This window comes from Gorilla gorilla, chromosome 1, assembly GCF_029281585.2.
Source record: "Gorilla gorilla gorilla isolate KB3781 chromosome 1, NHGRI_mGorGor1-v2.1_pri, whole genome shotgun sequence".
NCBI lineage: Eukaryota > Metazoa > Chordata > Mammalia > Primates > Hominidae > Gorilla > Gorilla gorilla.
The window spans coordinates 15,567,386-15,588,341 of NC_073224.2; the positions used below are offsets into that span (position 1 = coordinate 15,567,386).

Here is a 20,956-nt window from a genome sequence, read left to right on the forward strand (position 1 = left end):
CGCATAGGCAAAACAGCTCCATTTGGAATCATTATCTTTTGTTTCTGTAATTGTCACCTGGGTGCTGGGATTTTAACAAAATCGGGGCTTTGCCCTGACTTCCAGTCTGGCTTGGGGGGATGGTTACTAACCTTGCGGATCAGTTCCCACCTGCATGGACCATTAGCTCTGTCAGGGTACCACTTCTCCCCATCTCCTGCCCTCCTACCCTTGGTCTATGTAACACCGAATTCTTTTGCTGACAATGGCATTGAGGGAGATTAACGTATAAGAGAGAGGCTGGGTGCAGTGGCTCACACCTATAATCTCAACACTTTGAGGCCAGTGGATCACCTGAGATCAGGAGTTCAAGTCCAGCCCGTCCAACATGGTGAAACCCTGTCTCTACTAAAAATACAAAAATTAGCCAGGCGTGGTGGTGTGTACTTGTAATCCCAGCTACCGGGCTGAGGCAGGAGAACAACTTGAACCTGGGAGGTGGAAGTTGCAGTGAGCCCAGATCGCTTCATTTCACTCCAGCCTGGGCAACAGAGTGAGACTCTGTCTCAAAAAAACCAAATATATATATATATGTGTATATATATATATATGTGTATATATATATATGTGTATATATATATATGTGTATATATATATATGTGTATATATATATATGTGTATATATATATATGTGTATATATATATATGTGTATATATATATATGTGTATATATATATATGTGTATATATATATATGTGTATATATATATATGTGTATATATATATGTGTATATATATATGTGTGTGTATATATATATACACACACATACATACATGTGTATATATATATACACACACACACATATATACACATATATATACACACACACATATATGTATATATATATGCGAACTTATTACTTCTTCAAAAATAAAAGCATTTCAAAACCTCCTTGACAATACAAAAACAAAAAACATATATATATTATATATAATAATATAATATATAATATATAATATTATAATATATTATATGTATTATATATATAATATATATTATATATATTAAATATATATTATATATATTATAATATATATTTAATATATATAATATATATTATATATAATATATATTATAATATATATAATATATATTATATATATTATATATTATAATATATATTATATATAATATATATTATATATATAATATATATAATATATATAATATATATATTATATATATTATATATATAATATATATAATATATATATTATATATATTATATATATATTATATATATGACAATGCTAGCTGTCCTAAAAAAAATTCTGGGCAATGTCATTTTAGATAATACCATCAATGGATCTGTCATTCTTGAACACAAGTTTAAACTCTTTTCAAAGTTGATTTAAGTGTCATCTTTTGATACCAAAGAGAGGCATATGTCACCTGGCTGCCACATTAAACAAAATAAATTGCACCCTCCAGATATTCATTTAATAAAAACAAGTGCCTGCTTTGTTCACAGCATGAGATAGGTGCTGACAGAATTCAACGATCAGGAAGGTCCATTCTAAAAGAGTGAATAGACTAGCCAGAGGTATAATAAAGTTACACAGAAATGCTAGAACAAATAAAAACTTACATGTTCCTTTAGAGAGGTACAGGAATGTGTTCTGTGCATACATATGAAAGTTTTATTGTCATCTATATATTTTAAGGCAATTTTTGATTTTACAAAAGAATCTGTCGTAGGATTCCTCTAAATGAAAACCTTCCTGATTGAATTAAAACTGTCAGGAGGCTGGGCAAGGTGGCTCATGCCTATAATCTCAGCACTTTGGGAGGCTGAGACAGGTGGATCATCTGAGGTCAGGGGTTTGAGGTCAGCCTGGCCAACATGGTAAAACCCTGTTTCTACTAAAAATACAAAAATTAGGCGGGCATGGTGGCGGGTGGCTGTAATGCCAGTTACTCGGGAGGCTCAGGCAAGAGAGTCACTTAAACCCAGGAGGTGGAGGTTGCAGTGAGCCAAGATTGCGCCACTGCACTCCAGCCTGGGTGACAGAGCGAGATTCTGTCTCAAAAACAAAAACAAAACAAACCTGTCACTTGACCTACCACAAATGAATTTACACGCAGCCCTTTGGCCATGTGTTTACTGGCTAAAAGATGTCACTCCATAACCTCCTTTTGTCTCCAAATTACAATGAGTTTAAGTGATAATTAATGTTAAGCAGCATCTAAAAAAGGCAGAATCCCAAGGTTGGAGGGGTCACTAAACAGAGACTTTCATTTAGAAAAACCAAACAAAACAAATTCCTGTTCTCTATCTGAGAGCAGCTCCTAAACATGCAGACAAGACTTGACCTCATTCTCCTGTGTGTCTTTTTTGAAAAAATTCCTTTGTGCTCAGGGATATTGTGAGAAATAGAATTACATCAGTGAGTTGGTTTCTAATCAGCATGTGAACACCAAGTTCCAGATGGCAACGCAGAGTTTTAATTTCACTACGTGCTGAAATTATTTATCGATCCCTATTAAATAGCCAGCAGCACCATATTCTGGACTAGACTTCAATAATTCTAAATGATTCAATCTGCTTTGTAAATATGGCTGCTGCAACCCGACTGTGACATTTCTGGGATGGCATTTGATTCTGTTTTGCCTCAGTGTATTCACAGGTGGCCAGTTCTTATTTACAGATAGAAACCTTCCACCTCGCTTCCTCCTTAAGATCTGTTAAGATGCGTTGAAGCTTTGAGAGTTCAGACCAGTCTCAATAATAGCAGAGATGCTGGTCTGGCAGCTGATGTCCCACTGGCTGTAGATCCCAATGAACATGAAGCTAAGAGAGTCAGCCCTGAGTATTAGGGAAACAGAGAAAGACAAGCAGGGTGGATGTGTGGTGGAGGAGGAAGGAATGAGGACGGTTCAGAACTTCGGGACAGATCAGGGCAGCCAGCTCACAGCATCAGGCCAGTGCTCAGATCTGTAGCAATCAGTGCTCAAGGACAGACAGGCAGGCGTCTGGATCCAGGTGGTGGCAAGCTCATTAATTCATTTAAAAAACACGGATTGGGCATTGTCTTAGTCCGATTGGCTCCGCGTGAGTGGCGGTCCCCTGCGACGTCACAAGGGCGCGCCTTCCGTGACGTCACAAGGGCGCGCCTTCGCCGACACCGTAGAGGTGGGCCTTTGGCGACGTCAGAGGTGCGGGTGTTCGGCTACGTCACTGGGGCGCTGTGGTGCCTGGAGCTGGGCAGTCTTCTCGTCAGAGTGGGGACTGGTAAGAGCGACCTCCGCGCCAGGTCCTGTGTGTTGCCGGCTGAAGAAGGGTAGGTGAAAAATTCAGACGCAGCACAGTGTTTATGTTGGTCAAAAATAGAAAACTATGTCTGGCGCGGCCGAGGCGGGAGGACCCTTCAGGCCAAGAGCAGCCTAGCAACATGGCGCAACCCCATCTCTGTAGTCCTACCTCAGCCCCCCAGCTACTTGAACCCAAAGGTTCAAGGCTCCAGTGAGCTATGATCCCACCACAGCATTCCAGCCTGCGAGATTGAGGTAAACCCTGTCTAAAAAAATTAAAAAACTATCCAAGTGTGCAACAGGGAGGGAATGCTAAATAAAACATGAGGCTGGCTGGGCCCTACTGTAATCCCAGCACTTTGGGAGGCCGAGGCGGGAGGATGGATGGCTTGGGCTCAGGAGTTCGAGACCAGCCTGGGCAACATGACAAAACCCCATCTCTACAAAAGATACAAAAATTAGCCGGGCGCGGTGTGCACCTGGCCTAATTTTTGTATTTTTTTCTAGAGATGGGGTGGGGGCGGGGGCCTCGCTATGTTGCCCGGGCCAGTTTCGAACTCCTGAGTTGAAGCGATCTTCTCACCTTGGCCATCAGAGTTGTCGGAATTACAGGCGTGAGGGACAGCGCCCCACCTGGGTTAGGCTACTTAATAACAAGAAAGTGCTCCGCCAGGCTCAGTGGCTGACACCTGTAATCCCAACACTTTAGGAGGCCGAGGCGGGTGGATCACCTGAGGTCAGGAGTTGGAGACCAGCCTGGCCATGGTGAAACCCAGTCTCTACAAAAAATACAAAAATTAGCTGGCCGTGGTGGCGCATGCCTGTAGTCCCAGCTACTTGGGAGGCTGATAAAGGAGAATTACTTGAACCCGGGAGGTGGAGGTTGCATTGGGCCGAGATCGCACCACTGCACCCCAGCCTGGGCGACACAGCGACTCCAAAGTTTGACACCAGCCTGGGCAATGTAGTGACACCCTGTCTCTACAAAACAAACAAACAACCCAGGCATAACTGTGTCCACCTGTGGCCCTAGCTAGTTAGGAGGCTGAGGCAGGAGGATCACTTGAGGCCAGGAGCTCAAGGCTGCAGTGAGCTATGATAATCCTGCTGCTTCCCATCCTGAGCAATAGAATGAAAGCATGTCTCTAGATAGCTAGCTAGCTAGCTAGATGATTGATACGTAGTTTTGTATCAAATTTTTTCCCTAGATTTGAGCATGTTTTTCTAAAGTAGCATTCAACACATCAGCATTTTACAGTGTTATTATTTGTTAATATGATTATGTTTTTCTGAAATACAGTGTCCTTTACAAAAGCAGTTTTGTCTTTCAAAGCACATAGATAAGGCCCTCAAGTGAATTTGTCTGATGTTGGCGACCTTGGTACCATTTTGTCCACTTGATTGGAAAAGCCAGTCAATAATCTCAGGTCACTGTTGGCCTTAGAAGAAGAGCCCAAAGGCAACAAGCAAAGGTGCTGGTGTCCAGTCGCCTTCTAGAAGCATTTTCACTTTCCCTTAAGGTTTCCCTTGATGAACATAGAAGTACTGTATGTAGAATTGACCCAGTGCTGCCCTGGCAACTTTGTATATTAGCCCAAATTTACATTTCTTATCTTTATGAGAGGCACCCTGGTAGGCTAGTGGAGTTACACACAAAGTCTGATCTCAGCTGCACTGTCCAGAGATGCAACACAGTCCAATCAAATAACATTCTCTGAGCCCGTTTCTTTAGTTGTGAAAGAAGAATAACATACCCATCTAAAAAGGCAGCTTATTGTATTCGATTGGTCTTTTATTTTCTATGAAACTGTGTTTAACACAGTAATTATTTTCATTTGTATACTACATTTGTGTTGTGTTTTTGGTTTTAGTTTTGTTTTTGAAATGGAGTCTTTTTTTAGTGGTTTTTTGTTTTGTTTTGTTTTGTTTTTGAGATGGAGTCTTTCTATTGTCACCCAGGCTAGAGTGCAGTGGCGTGATCTCCGCTTACTGCAACCTCCACCTCCCAGGTTCAAGTGATTCTCCTGCCTCAGCCTCCTGAGAAGCTGGGATTACAGTGCCCACCACCACGCCCAGCTAATTTTTTAAATATATTTTTAGTAGAGATGGGGTTACAACATGTTGCCCAGGCTGGTCTCAAACTACTGACGTCAAGTGATCCACCCGCCTTGGCTTCCCAAAGTGCTGGGATTATAGGCATGAGCCACGGCGCATGGCTTGCTTTAAAATAAGGGTTTCTTGGCTAGGCATGGTGGCTCACACCTGTAATCCCAGCACTTTGGGAGGCCAAGGTCAGTGGATCACCTGAGGTCAGGAGTTCGAGACCAGCCTGACCAATATGGAGAAACCCTGTCTCAACTGAAAATACAAAATTAGCCAGGCATGGTGGTGCATGCCTGTAATCCCAGCTACTCAGGAGGCTGAGGAAGGAGAATTGCTTGAACCCAGGGGGCGGAGGTTGCAGTGAGCTGAGATCGCACCATTGCACTCCAGCCTGGGCAACGAGCAAAACTCTGTCTCAAAATAAAAAAAAGATTTCTTAAAATGATATTTTCAGTATTTTATAGATGATGTGTAAGCAGCAATCTTAATAGGATGTTACCCGACACTTTGTGAGACTCGCAGCTGATTTGATCCAGATGTCTCTAATTCTTTTTTCTTTTTCTTTTTCTTTTTCATTTTCTGTTTTTTTTTTTTTTTTTTTGGACAGAGCCTTTCTCTGTCCCCCATGCTAGAGTGCAGTGGCACGATCTTGGCTCACTGCAACCTCCACCTCCCGGGTTCAAGCGATTCTCCTGCCTCAGGTTCCCGAGTAGCTGGGATTACAGGCGCGCGCCACCATGCCCAGCTAATTTTTTGTATTTTTGGTAGAGACAGCGTTTCACCATGTTGGCCAGGCTGGTCTCGAACTCCTGACCTTAGGTGATCTGCCTGCCTCGCCTTCCCAAAGTGTTAGGATTACAGGCATCAGCCACTGTGCCTGGCCCAGATGTCTCTAATTCTAACATGAGATGTATTGCAGGATCATAGCAGAGTGAGTTGCTGATGTATCCAGAAGGAAACGAGCATGGAACTCTCACGACAGCTGTCCTGAGAAGTGTGTGTGTGCTGTGCTTGAATATCTCACTGCTCATTTATACACAGGCTTTCTGGTGACTGAGTTAACAGTATCTGTTTCATAAATAATGTAGCCCTCTTTCTTTCTTTCTCTCTCTCTCTTTTTTTTTTTTTGAGACAGGGTCTTGCTCTGCTACCCAGGCTGGAGTGCAATGGTGCAGTCTCGGCTCACCGCAACTTCAGCCTCCTGGGTTCAAGCGATTCTCCTGCCTCAGCCTCCCAAGTAGCTGGGATTACAGGCATGCGCCACCACGCCTGGCTAATTTTTTCTTTCTCTTTTTTTTTTTTTTGAGCTGGAGTTTCGCTGTTGTTGCCCAGGCTGGAGTGCAATGGCACAATCTCGGCTCACCACAATCTTTGCCTTTCGGGTTCAAGGGATTCTCCTGCCTCAGCCTCCCGAGTAGCTGGGATTATAGGCATGTGCCACCACACCCGGCTAATGTTGTAGTTTTAGTAGAGACGGGGTTTCTCTATGTTGGTTAGGCTGGTCTCAAACTCCTGACCTCAGGTGATCTACCCGCCTCGGCCTCTCAAAGTGCTGGGATCACAGGCATGAGCCATCACTCCTGGCCTAATTTTTGTATTTTTAGTAGAGAGAGGGTTTCACTCTGTTGGCCAGGCTGGTCTCGAATTCCTGACCTCAAGTTATCTGCCTGCCTCGGCCTCCCAAACTGTTGGAATTACAGGCGTGAACCACCATGCCTGGCCAGCTCTATTTCTTTAAGCCTACATGTTTTGCACTTGTTGAAAGTATTTGAACATACAATTACTCAGCTTCCCTTGTTTACGTGTGAATTTTGTATAATCTTAAATATTTTTTCCAATCTAAGCTTTATTTTATCCCGTTTCTTCTATATTTCTATAACTTTAGGCGGCTATCTTCATTGAAAGTTTTTTCTCAAAAGCCTTAAGATAGATCATAGTTCTTGGCAGCAATTTGAAAGTTATTTGAGGAGAAGGGGAGACTTACAATGATGATTCAAATGAAGGAAACTAAAAAGTAATGAAGCAAGGCAGAGGAAAAAGCAGTATTCACTTGAGCACATCCCAAAAGAATAACATTTCAAATGTAACTAGAAAAAAGTATGCTGAAGTTTGCAGTACAGAAATAATTATTAATAAGATAGCTTTAAAGCCCTGCTCAGCTTTTGAATGTTGGGAATTGACCCAGAGGTGGCTGTAACCTAAGATGGTTCCTTCAGTAATGACCATTTTTTCTTTTTCAAGATGATGATTATTCCCCACCTTCTAAGAGACAAAGACCAACGAGCCACCACAGCCACCAGTCCCAGAACCCGCCAATGCTGGGGAACGGAAAATGAGGGAGTTCAACTCTGGTAAGTTCTCAGCGAAATCCATGACCTTTTCATTTATCTTCTGGACTCTCAATGTGACTGATGAAAGTTACCACATGCTCTGCAGGGGGAAATGGTTTAGCATGTGTTACTACATCTTAGTCACATCTTTGTAAAGCCAGGAGCATTTTACAAGTCACGTTACAGACATTGTTTAAACGTAGTCTGTATTTACCAAAGTATAGGACGTTGTATCATCTCATATTAATTAGTTGGCTCAAAATTAGTGCTAATGACTTAGTAGTTCAGTGATTTCTGTTAGCTTTAAAACCTTTATTTCAGAACTATTTCACCTCTTGGTTTTCATTTTTGCTGTGTGTCACTGCCTGCCGGCTGCTAATTTATTAACTCCCAGTGAATCATGTGTCCTGTGAAGGGACTGAATATTAGTGGCAATTTATGTTGATGATATTTATTTTGAATAAATAGTTTGAATACATAGAACATTAAGCTTGTATACATTTTGAAAATAGTATTTTAATATTCTACTGTGTCATAGTTACAATGATTGGATATATATTGAATTTATATGTACTTTAAGTTGTTATATGTTTATGGTCTTTAGCATTCTAACGTGCAATTGTATATCTGTTAAGTCTTTTTTTTTTTCAAGATTAGACTGATTTATTGAGGCATCTGTTTGATGCCACATTAAGTGGCCCAGGCTTTGTGTAGGGGTTGAGGTTAAAGCAGGAAGAAGGGTGGTGAGAGGCGGGGTACCAGGATTAGGTTGGAATACCTGGGGGTGCTCTGAGGCTCCCCAAGTTTCCCTGGTCTTGGCCGGCTGTGCTACTGGCCTGGGCATCTGATGGGCCTGCAAGGGTGGTCCAGGGGCTAGGGCAGGGACTTTGGAGTCACGCCGTTGGCTTTGAATCCAGACTCCTACACTTGGTAGCTGTGAACTCTCCATGCCTCAGGGACCTGCAGAACTGAGCTCTGTCTGAGCCAGGTTCCATCCAGGCACTGCACATCCATCCAGAGGGGCACTGCCTCAGGTTGCTCGCTATTCACTGCCTTCTCAAGCAGACCCTTGTCTCCTTCTAGGCCCTCACAATCCTGTGGAGGAGACGAAACTCATCTGCCTCTGTCCCTCTGGGCACGCCTCATGCCAGGTGCATCTGTGGACAGGGGCCATGCTCCTGGGCTTCCAAAGTTGGAGAAAGCTGCCAGGCTCAGGTGGGTACATCACAGCAGCTGCTGCCCTCTGAACACAGTGACAAAAGAACACTCTGGGCCTGGAGCCCTGGTCTGGGGCATTGGGCAAGGCTGTTGCACTTCTCTGATCCCATTTCCCCATCTGGAAAGTGCGCTGATTGTATCTCCCTGTGGGCACTGAGGGCTCAGTGTTAGTTTGAGAGCCAGCATCTGGGGTTTGGGCTGTAATTCCCCGTCAGCCCCATAGCTGCGGGGAACCAGGGACTTTGTTGGGATTACCCTAGGCATCAGTTTAGCTTCCTGCCCCTGGCTTGGGCTCAGCACCTGAAGTAGTCTAGGGGGTAGGTGGTCCTGGTGGGGGCTGGGGCTTTTACCCAGACTGAGGTCACACCCAGAGCCAGAAGTCTTGGTGCCTGCTCTGGGCAAAGGTGCCAGCCTGTGCGACAAGAGCGAAACTCTGTCTCCAAAACAAAAACAAAAAACCTTGCATCATTTCAAGGGGCTCACACCTCCCTAAGGGCCTGGTAATTGGCTGGCTCTGGCTCTGGCCTGCATCTGGCCCCGAGGGTGTAGGTAACACCCCACCTTACCTGGTTTCTTCCTGCCAGGGCCAATCTTCAGACCTCAGGACTTTGCAGCCTATCCCACCTCCCCTCTGGCCAGCCTTGAGCCCTTGTGGGTCCAGCACTTTTTCCAGGCTGTCTCCTGGTTGTCCTTCTGCCTCGTGGCCTGGCTCATGCTGCTCCCCCTCCCACTCTCCAAGACCCACAAGGACCACTCCACACCCAGCTCAGCCCCATCCCCTCAGATAGTCCTTTCTCTTTCCTCAGGTGGCCAGGTGCATATCTTGGTGTGAGGACCTTCACTGTATCTGGGAATGCCTACTGGTTACCTCGGTAACAGAGAACAAGGCGTTTACCTGATATGAGTGTCTTGGTTCACTGTCTACATGGCTAGGGAGGGAGTCAATAACAGGCTTTTCACTTGCTGCAAGGGCCAGTTCTCCTGGCCCCATGGCTCTAGGGATGGAGGACGCTGCAGGAGATGCACCGCTCACTTCCCAGCTGAGGACTGTGGGTCATCTCAGGGCGATTTCACAGTCCCCACATGCCCCACCCCCTCAGCTCTGCAAATACCAAGCAGTGCAGCCTGCCTAGGGGATGATGGGCTCGAGAGTGCCCAGGTAGTGCCCAGAATGCCCTTGGCAGGCCCCTCACCTAGCTGCTTCCACAGCTCTGTAGCAAGAGTTCTAACCTTTTTTGACCGTGAAGCCTGCTGAGAATAAGAGCTGTGGACTGTTTTCCCAGAAAGGCATGTACATGCTCTCCACACAAAACCTTTCATCGTGGCCAAGCACAGTGGCTCATGTAATCCCAGAGCTTTGGGAGGCGGAGCCAGTCGGATCACCTGAAGTCAGGAGTTCAAGACCAGCCTGCCCAACATGGCGAAACCGTCTCTACTAAAAATACAAAAAATCAGCCAGGCGTGGTGGCAGCCACCTGTAATCCCAGCTACTCCGGAGGCTGAGGCAGGAGAATCACTTGAACCTGGGAGGTGCAGGTTGTAGTGTGGTGAGATCACGCCACTGCACTCCAGCCTGGGCGACAGGAGCGAAACTCTGTCTCAAAAAACAAAACAAAACAAAACCTTGCATCCTTTCAGGGGGCTCACACCTCCCTAAGGGCCCAGTAATTAAACCCTTTGGGCCTGAGGGTGAGAAACTTTGTCTCAGTTCTTCCCCAAGTGATCAGCCCAGGGGTAAGGAAGGAGAAGCCAGAAAGCAGGACCCATGAGAAGGGCCCCCTCCTGGAGTTTGAGGCCCACTCCCTCCTGCCCCTGCCTCTCCTCTGTCCAGGACTCCTCCCTGCTCTTCCCCACTCCTGGGGCCATAACCATGGGGAGCTGTGGTTTTCTACAGGCCCCTGGGCACAAAGTGGGCAGGCTCACCTGGAGGCGATCAGAGTAACATGGCAGGAAGTGAGGGGGAAAGCCGCCCTGGAACTGCACCTCTCTGCCCCCTGACGTCACTGGCGTGCACTCCTCCCTCCCCTCACTCAGGCAGTGGCATGAGTTCCATGTGAGTGCTGTCCTGCTCCCTCTGCTGCCTCTTTTTTCTTGGGGCTGCCATAACACTTTCCCTTCCCCAACCCTGCCAACCTGGTGGGACATTGGGCTTCCCTCTCACAGGGTCCTGGGGACAGGCCCATCCTTTATCATACCCACAGAGAGACCCTTTTTTTCTTCAGGACCTGGGGAGCAGCCAGGTTCCATGAGTTAAATGCAGATCTGAACCAAGCTGGGATTGGGGTACACACTCTCCTCTACTGAAAAGTAGCTAGGGATTCCAACTAGGTGAGAAGGAGAGTGGGGCAGAGCCAGACCAGACACGGACTGATCGCCTGGAAAAAGCCTGCCATCAAAGGTCTTGGCAAATGCTGGGTGCAGTGGCTCACTCCTGTAATCCCAGCACTTTGCGGGGCTGAGACAGGTGGACTACTTGAGGCGAGGAGTTCGAGTCCAGCCTGGGCAACATGGCAAAACCCCATCTCTACTAGAAATACAAAAATTAGCTAGGCATGCTACACTCCTGTAATCCCAGCTACTCAGGAGACTGAGGCAGGAGAATCACTTGAACTGGGGAGGCAGAGGTCGAAGTGAGTGCCCCTGCACTCCAGTCTGGGAGACAGAGTGAAACTGGCCTCAAAAAAAAAAAGAATATGGCCTTGGCAGAGAGGGGCCAGCCCAGCAGTGCCTTCCCTTGGGTTTCTCCTGGGTAGGCCTCTGCCATGAGGAGGTGCTTCCTTCTGCCTGTCCATGGCCCACAGCAATGGAATGTCTGCTTCTGGGGGTTGGGTGGGAGACTGCTGGCAGAACTGGAAACCTTCAGGTGGGGTTTTTTTGTTTTGTTTTGTTTTCGAGATGGAGCGTCGCTCTGTCACCCAGGCTGGAGTGCAGTGGTGGAATCTCAGTTCACTGCAACCTCCGCCCCCCTGGGTTCAAACAATTCTCCTGTCTCAGCCTCCTGAGTAGCTGAGATTACAGGCATGTGCCACCATGCCTGGCTAGTTTTTGTATTTTTTGTATAGATGGCATTTCACCATGTTGGCTGGGCTGGTCTCGAACTCCTGACCTCAAGTGATCCACCCACCTCGGCCTCCCAAAGTGCTGGTATTACAGGCATGAGCCACTGAGCCCAGCCCCTTCAGGGGGGTTTTGAGGCTTCACTACAATACTAGTTTCGTGTGGCTGCTGCAACAAATTACCACACACTTAGTGACTTAAAACAACCAAAATGTATTCCCTTACAGGTCTGAAGGCCAGAATTCTACAGTAAGTCCTACTGAGTCAAGGTGGGAGCAGGGTCGGTGGCTTCCGAGGCTCTGCGGGAGAATCCGTTTCCTGGCCATAGAGGTGGCCTGCACTCCTCAGCTTGTGCTGCCTGTCTCGAATGACTGGAGTTTCCTGCTTCTGTCACTACACCTCCCACCCTCTCCATCACCTGCTCTGCTCTTTTAAGGATCCGAGTGAGTACATCAACCCCAAAAGCCAAAGACCCTTAACTTCATTATATCTGCAAAGCCCCTTTTGCCATATAAGGTCATGTTCTCCAGTTCCCGGGATTAGGATATGGGCATCTTGGGGGCATCAGCCTGCTACAGCTAGGCTGCAAAACTGTTACACCCTCCTGGTGTTTCAATGATTGGGAGAAAAAGGGTTGGCATTTTTTGCTTGGGGGTCCCTCTTAAACTTGTATCTGTAAGGTCAGGGGTCCCTCTTAATCTTGTGTTTTTGTTTTCGTTTTTTTGAGGTGGAGTCTTGCTCTGTCATCCAGGCTGGCAGTGGCGTGATCTTGGCTCACTGCAATGTCTGCCTCCTGGGTTCAGGTGATTCTCCTGCCTCAGCCTCCTGAGTAGCTGGGACTACAGGCGCCCACCACCATGCCCTGCTGTTTTGTATTTTTGGTAGGGACGGGGTGGGGGTGGGGCTAGGGAGGGGAGTTTTGGCTATGTTGCCCTGAGCTCAAAGCGATCCGCCTGCCTCTGCTGCCAAAGTGCTGGGATTACAGGCCTGCACCACTGCACCCGGCTGCTGTAAAGTCTTATTTCACACAGCTGAGACATGTTTTAGGAAGTTTGCTAAAAGACCCCTGGAGACCGCCTCATTGTGAGCTCCCTGTTATTGTGTTTAATTTGATTGAACTTTTCTGCCCTCCTGCTTTTCAGCTTCTCTAATAGTCTCCCATTAAACCAATTCTAAGAACCACCAAAAGGGGGAAATTTTTTCTTGAAAGCAGTAAAATGATATGGACTGTTAGAATGTAAAATATATGAAATAAGTCATTATGCGTTAGTACTGCTCTGACACAGGGACGTATTATTGAGAAGCAACTTTTGCTTGATTTTCAGAGAAATGGAATCATCGTATCGCTGATCTACGTAAACAAATTGAAGAATTGTCTGAAAGAAAATATGGTATGTCTAAACTGGAAAAGTCCTGTAATCTTATGTTCATGGGTGTTTACACAATGGAGTTACTGTTCATCATGGGGGTACCGTGGACAAGCCCAGGGCTGCCGGCGAGTCATGCCATCCTTACACGTGTCTCCTTGTAAGGTGCTTTGTAGTGTCTACACACTTTGTTTCTAGATTGCTGCAAAGCTGAGGAAAAGTTGTATTTCTTTAGTTATTAGTTAGCATTTCTTTTAAACTTTCAGTATGGAGATTGGAAATTTATTTACGTATTTATTGCAAAGCCCTGGATCTTAGGGATTTCATTGAATTATTTATTTATTTTTTTTGAGACGGAGCCTCACTCTGTCGCCCAGGCTGGAGTGCAGTGGCACGATCTCGGCTCACTGCAACCTCCGCCTCCTGGGTTCAAACAGTTCTCTGCCTCAGCCTCCCGAGCAGCTAGGATTACAGGCACCAGCCACCATGCTTGGTTGATTTTTGTATTTTTAGTAGAGACGGGGTTTCATGATCTTGGCTAGGCTGGTCTTGAACTGCTGACCTCCTGATCCACTCACCTCAGCCTCCTAAAGTGCTGGGATTACAGGCGTGAGCCGCCACGCCTGGCCAAATATTATTTTTTTAAATGAATTGTTTCCCTTAGTCTGCTTTGTTAAATTTGGAATTCATCTGGGCGTGGTGGCTCACACCTGTAATCCCAGCACTTTGGGAGGCCAAGGCAGGCAGATATCTAGGTCGGGAGTTCGAGACCAGCCTGACCAACATGGAGAAACCCCGTCTCTACTAAAAATACAAAATTAGACGGGTGTGGTGGCTCATGTCTGTAATCCCAGCTATTTGGGAGGCCAAGGCAGGAGAATTGCTTGAACCCAGGAGGCAGAGGTTGCGGTGAGCTGAGGTTGCACCATTGCACTCTAGCCTGGGCAAAAAGAGCAAAACTCCATCTCAAAATAAATAAATAAATAAAATGTTCAGTACTCACCAAGGTGCCCCTGTTGTCTCTACTTTTATCTTGATGCATCACTGAATTGATGTTAGATTTCAAATTCATCATTGCCCTTATACTATTCTATCCTGAAGCCACCTTTATATAGTGATGAAAGAAATTAGCGATTTATTATTATCCTCTCTCTGTTGGTATACATCAAATGCTCACCTAAAAAGAGCAACAACCAGTGGAAAACACATGATGTTTTTATTTGGGTGACTATTTACTTGTAACCTACTAGCAAACTATAAAATTGTATGATATGTAGAATTTTAACTGAATTGCTTTAAGTGAACATTTAAACATGATAAACAATATTGATGGTATTTATGTTAATATACTTAAAATGAACATTTTTCTTCATCATGAGTAATATAACCTACTCCTCAATGAAAACCTAGCATTAAATTTGCTAATGAATTCAATAACATTTCCATAATATTTTTAGTTACATGCTTAAGGTTCTCTTAGTGTTTCTCCCACTTTTTAATAGCTTATGCCTTTTTCGCCTTTGGTTTTTTTTGGTTCATTTTAAAGCAAAAATCTCACAACATGTGATATCTGGAAACACTGTAACCTAGTGGTAAGACCATAGGCCCTGGGGACACAGGCTGGCCACGTCTCTTCTCCTGTCTGAGCTTTAGTATCCTCTTTTGTGGTCATGAGAACTGAAGATCTGTCCCGAAGATTTGATAAGATAGTAAAGTGCTTCACATAATACCAGACATATAAATACACAGTAAATGCTTCCTCCTTATATTTTTATTGATTGATTGATTGAGACAGAATCTTGCTCTCTTGCCCAGGCTGGAATGCAGTGGCATGATCATGGTTTCTGCAACCTCCACCTCCTGGGTTCAGGCAATTCTCCTGCCTCAGCCTCCCGAGTAGCTGGGATTACAGGTGCCTGCCACCATGCCCAGCTAATTATTGTACTTTTAGTACAGACGGGGTTTTACCATGTTGGCCAGGCTGGTCTCGAACTCCTGACCTCATGATCTGCCTGCCTCGGCCTCCCAAACTGCTGGGATTACAGGTGTGAGCCACTGTGCCCAGCCTGTCTTTTCTCTTCACACCCGCAGTTCATGATGAAATATTAAATATGTACTAGTGGATATTACTTTGCTGAATATTGCCTAGTGAATATTAAGTATTTATTCTCACCTTTCAGACATGAACTTATGAATTCAACAGGTGAAGATTTACAAGTTGATAAATCAGCTTTGTGAGGTACATCTTCAGTCTTAAGTCAGATTAGAAGATTATGTGAGGTAATTAACAGTTAACATTGATTTAATGGTAGCTTCCACATGAAATAGTGTGCCTCTAAGTATTAATTATGTCCTAGGACAGGAGAATTCATGTTGTCAAAATTCTCATACTCTCTAGAACAATAAACTCATTTTCTTTTTATTAGTAAATATTGCATTTATGGGTAGACAAAACTGAAAGAACAATATTTGTTCTACCTTTGATATGCAAGATTCATCTGGCATAATGCATTGAACAGGTTATTATTGAAGTCTACACCAGTCAACTGAATAAGCATTCATCAAATGTCCGTGATATGCAGGACATAAGTTTTCTTTTAGAGTATGGAACCATGCATATTATCTTTTAATTAGATGATTTAGTTAGATATGTTTTTAAAGAACTAGAAATATAATTGATTTTCTTGTTTTGGCTCTGGAGTGGAGTGGGGGTGAAACAGAATGGATTCACACTGTTTAGATTTATTAAAATGGAAAGATTGCAGCAAGATCATATCCCTAGTCTCCCCTTAGCAAATGTCACCTGCTAGCTGTTTTTTTTTTTTTTTTTTTTTGGAGGTTGAAGTTTTGTTCTGTCGCCCACGCTGGAGTGCAGTGGTATGATCTCAGCTCATGGCAAGCTCACCTCCTGGGTTCAAGCAATTCTCCCTGCCTCAGCCTCCTAAGTAGCTGAGATTACAGGCTTCTGCCACCACGCCTGCCTAATTTTTGTATTTGTAGTAGAGTTGGGGTTTCACCATGTTGGCCAGGCTGGCCTTGAACTCCTGACTTCAGGAGATTCACCCGCCTCAGCCTCCCAAAGTGCTGGGATTATGGGTGTGTCACTGCACTTGGATTTAATGGGATATTTCACTACAGACTTTGGTAAACAGAATATTAGCATTTTTGGTGTTCTTTTTATTTTACTCATACTATTTTTCTTTGGACTCAATCACAGTAACAGAATTAAAGATCAAAGTGTAAAAGTTAAAGACCAGTACAGATTCAATAATTATTCTACATACTGTGTTTAAATGATATCCCTTTTTCTTTTTGTTCTTATAGCTCGAGCTGTAAAAGCCAAAGGTCCGGTGATGATCCCATACCCTTTTTTCCAGTCTCATGTTGAAGATTTTTATGAAGAAGGCCTTCCCAAAGGAATTTTTTTTTTTTTTTTTTTTTTTTTTTGAGATGGAGTTTTCACTCTTATCGCCCAGGCTGGGGTGCAATGGTGCAACCTTGCTGGTCACTGCAACCTCTGCCTCCTGGGTTCAAGAAATTCTCCTGCCTTAGCCTCCCAAGTCGCTGGGATAACAGGTGCCTGCCACCACACCAGGCTAATTTTTGTATTTTTAGTGGAGATGGGGTTTCACCATGTTGGCTGGGCCAGTCTCGAACTCCTGACGTCAAGTGATCTTTCCGCCTCGACTCCTGACATCAAGTGATCTTCCCGCCTCGGCCTCCCAGAGTGCTGACATTACAGACGTGAACCCATGCCTGGCCAGGAATTTTGTTTTTTAGGAAGGCTTTCTACTAATGGAATTCCTGGCCTTGAGAGGATGTTACTTCGAAGGAAAGGATTTTTTTGTTATTAAAAGGTAAGATTCCTGGATTCTTATTGGACTGTTATCTCTGTTATGAGTAATCCATCTTTAGTCATTCACCACTAGGGTTGTATTTAATTAAGTCTGAGTTATTTTATGGTGGTTTTGTTTTGTTTTGTTTTTACTGAATTTTGTTCTCATTGCCGTGGCTTGAGGGCAATGGCGTGATCTCAGGTCACCACATTCTCTGCCTTCCAGGTTCAAGCAATTCTCCTGCCTCAGCCTCCTGAGTAGCTGGATTTACAGGCATGCGCCACCATGCCTGGCTGATTTTTTGTATTTTTAGTAGAGATGGTGTTTCACCATGTTGACCAGGCTGGTCTAGAACTCCTGACCTTGGGTGATCCACCCGCCTCGGCCTCCCAGAGTGCTGGGATTACAGGCATGAGCCACTGCACCCAGCCTGGGCCTGCTTCTTTCTCTTTTTCTTTTTTTTTCACTAGCAGCTTAAAATTGGTGCCTTATTCAGACACAAGCAAAAGGACATTAGCCCAGCTTTGGAAATAGGTGTGAGCCCATCTATGATTTTCCTAGTTTCTCCTCCCCCTTTGCTTTTTGCTCTCTTGTTAGTATATTAATTGTTTTCACTCTCTGAATCTTTTTTCCCCATTTCTTTGGCAGACATTTTTACTTGTCTTGGAAGAGTAGGTGAAGAGCTGTTTTTAGGACTCTTTGAAAGGGTACAGTATGGGTGACAGTCTTGGCTGATGGTAACATCCAGGGAGCTGGGGTCAGCGTGAGCTGGAATCAGTTCAAATTAGCAAAGCACTGGCACTCAGTGGCAGGAATACAAGTGACTGCAAAGTGTTAAACACATCTGGAAAGGGATACTGACATCATCCTCAGAATCTGTGGGGAGTTCACATAGCCAGTTAAGACCCATTCCTCTTTGACCCTATTAAGATTCTTTAAAGAATAATACCCTTAGTGGTTTTCTAGCCAGCTTGCCTGCTCATTTATCTTTGAGGACGACATGCCTTGTGGAGCTCCACAGGCCCCAGAGGGGTATGGATTCTGCATTTGAAAGTGCTGAAGCTGAGAGACTGGGTCTTGATGGACCCCAAGAGGTCTGTTTCTCCTCTACTCATTGTTCCTTTTTTTCCCAGCAGCTGGCATTGCTGTTTAAATGGGTTGTTCTTTGCTGTTTTAAGTTGTTTCATAGTGGTGTGTCAGGATTTGGGTTTTCTTAATACTTTCCAAGCTGGTGACTTGAGTGGTGGTTAGGGAGGAACTGTTTTAGGGCTGTTCTGGAGCTATTGAGGTCAGGTGTCTAGATACTCCCAGCATGTCTGTTGAGGAGAATGCTGTTCTCATTGTGCTGCCTTTGGTGGTGCTGTGTGTGGCTCTTTAGATGTGGGTGGAGGTGAGCTGGGGGAGTTAATGAGATCTTTTTTAGGTGCTTTTGATAAAGTAGCCTGCACTACAGGATTCACTGTGACTTTTTTCCTTAACCTATGCATTTCTCTCTGCTAGCTTTTGCTCTTTCTCATGCCTTTGATTTTCCCAGCTCCTCTTAGTTGAATTAACCTAAGTGCTCTGTTATGGTTTAAATGTGTCCCCCAAAGTTTATGTGCTGGAAACTCAATCCTCAGTGCAACAGTTGGGATGTGGGGCCTAATAAAATAGCCTTCATAAATGAGTTAATGTTGTTATTGTGGTAATAGATTAGTAATCACAGAGTGGGCTTATTATAAAACAGAGTTCAGCCCCTTTTGCCCTCTTGCTTTCTTGCACTCTCTTTTCCTTCTGCCTTCTGTAGTGGGATGATGCAGCAAGAAGACCCTTACCAGATGCAGGCCCCTCAACCTTGGACTTCCTAACATCCAGAACTGTTAAGAAATAAAATTTATTCCTTTCCTTTCCTTTTCTTCCTCCTTTCCCTTCTCCTCCCTTTTCTTCCCTTCCCCTCCCTCCCTCTCTCTCTCCCTCCCTCCCTCCCTCCCTCCTTCCCTCCCTTCCTCCTTCCCTCTGTCTCTCTTTCCCTTCCTTCCTTTCCTTCTTTCCCTTCCTTCCTTTCCTTCCCTCCTTCCCTTTTTCCCTCCTTCCCTCCTTCCTTCCTTTTTTCCTTTTTATAAATTATTCAGTCTGTGGTATTCTTTTATAGAAGCATGAAATGGACAAAGACTCCATTTTCAAGAGCAAGCACTTTTGTAGTTTCTGAGTGAATTATGACTGCAACGGAAGTTCTATAGGTAGCCTCAGATCCACTACCTAGGAAGCATGCTACCAAGCAGACCTAGGATCTAGGATTTGATCAAGTGCTGGGCAACATGATACCTCAGCAATTTAGCACCTCCCTATATACCTCTAGTTGGCTCAGCCCATCAGGGCTAAAACTACCCCTCATATCCTAGTGTCTCTTGTAGGCAGAAGCCTTGCCTAAACCCTAAGCTGCTTGGCTGACATTCTGTCTTGTGCTTTTTTTGTAGGGGGTTCAAATATACACAAAAGAAATATGTTGAACCTCCAGGCACCCAACCCGCAGATTAAGCAGTTACCTCCATTTTTCCAGATTTGTTTTGTCTGCTTCAATCTCCCTAAAAATTTATGTTTGTACAGGAAAGACTGAATAAATAGCTAATTCTCCACCCTACCTCTCATCTTAAGTCACTTTTCAGAGTAGTAAGTTAGTGACCTAGTAACCTTCCCTCTACTGACCAGTAGTTTTTTTTCTGAATACCATTATGAACTCATAGATTATTGTTTGCATTTGATGTATTTCAGGCCATTGCAGTCTTTATTGTTTTGGATGCTTACATTGTCTCATCTAGGTTAATAATTATCTCTTCAAGTTGACTTTCGTGTCTTTTTGATGTGATCCTGTTGGACTTTGATGGCTTCCTTGCTTTCTGGCAAAAAAGATGTTCCGGGATCAATATACTGCACCATACATGGAGTCAGCCACTTCTCTAGGGAACGTTGATTCCTTTTAGTAGAGAACACAGTTTGAGGTCTTGGACTGAATGACTTTTGTGAACCTCCTCTCCTGAGACTACAGCCTGCATCCCTACATATAGCCCATTTGGAGCTCTTGCTGGGCACCAACAGATCTCCTAAAACTGCTGTATAGTTCTGCCTCACTCTTACAAAGATTCATCTCTTGAGAGTTTTGTGCTCTACCCTCAGATGTGGTCTTTCTGGTTCTGAAGCTTTTGCTTCAGTCACCCTGAATTTTGCCAGCCCTATGCATGCTATACCTTGGATTGCCAACTTGCCCTCACTGAAGCCAGTTTCTCTGGTTAGAATAGTTGCCCCAACCCATGCCTAATACTCTAGTAAACAAGGTTCTACCTGGGCTTAGGTTAACTTTTGCTCCTTTGGGCCCTGTGTTCTACCAGCATTCCATTTATCTGAAACTCTCCCTCACCTTAAGAACTTATCTGTTCTTTAATGATTTACTGCTGCTTCCTGGGTTCGAAAGAACCCAGTTCAGGAATTTCTGTTTTAGTTTGAGATCTTATAGGCCTGTCTCATCAGGTTGGTGTCAGCCCAGCTAGGATTAGGCAGAATTGGGTCGGGGCTGTAGTGCATTTTTGGCACAGCATGTACCTGTCTGACTAATTCTCTGCCTTTTCTTTCCTGTTGCAATTCATGGGTCTTAGCATCTTCTGAATGGTGTTTAGTAGGTCATCCTGTTGATTTCCTGCTAGGGAGTAGCATACTCTGGCTCTGTACCATTGGCCAAGGGACTTAAGGATAGGTGAAGGGCTGCAGTTTTGTTAAATGG

The 20,956-nt window shown here is 44.6% G+C and overlaps 1 long non-coding RNA gene across 16 annotated transcripts in view; it reads left to right on the forward strand.

The window, feature by feature from the left end:
• Positions 1–3,186: 3,186 nt before the first annotated feature.
• The window catches only part of LOC129529254 (uncharacterized), a 51,643-nt gene continuing 33,873 nt past the window's right edge, over positions 3,187–20,956 (forward strand). For 8 of the 16 annotated variants that reach the window (XR_010134196.1, XR_010134197.1, XR_010134192.1 and 5 more), the window contains exons 1-7: positions 3,188–3,320; positions 7,636–7,745; positions 8,808–8,939; positions 12,227–12,442; positions 13,325–13,390; positions 15,547–15,646; positions 16,691–17,223. This is a non-coding gene — a long non-coding RNA (uncharacterized lncRNA). The other 8 variants (XR_010134200.1, XR_010134199.1, XR_008674726.2 and 5 more) reach the window with 3 other exon arrangements.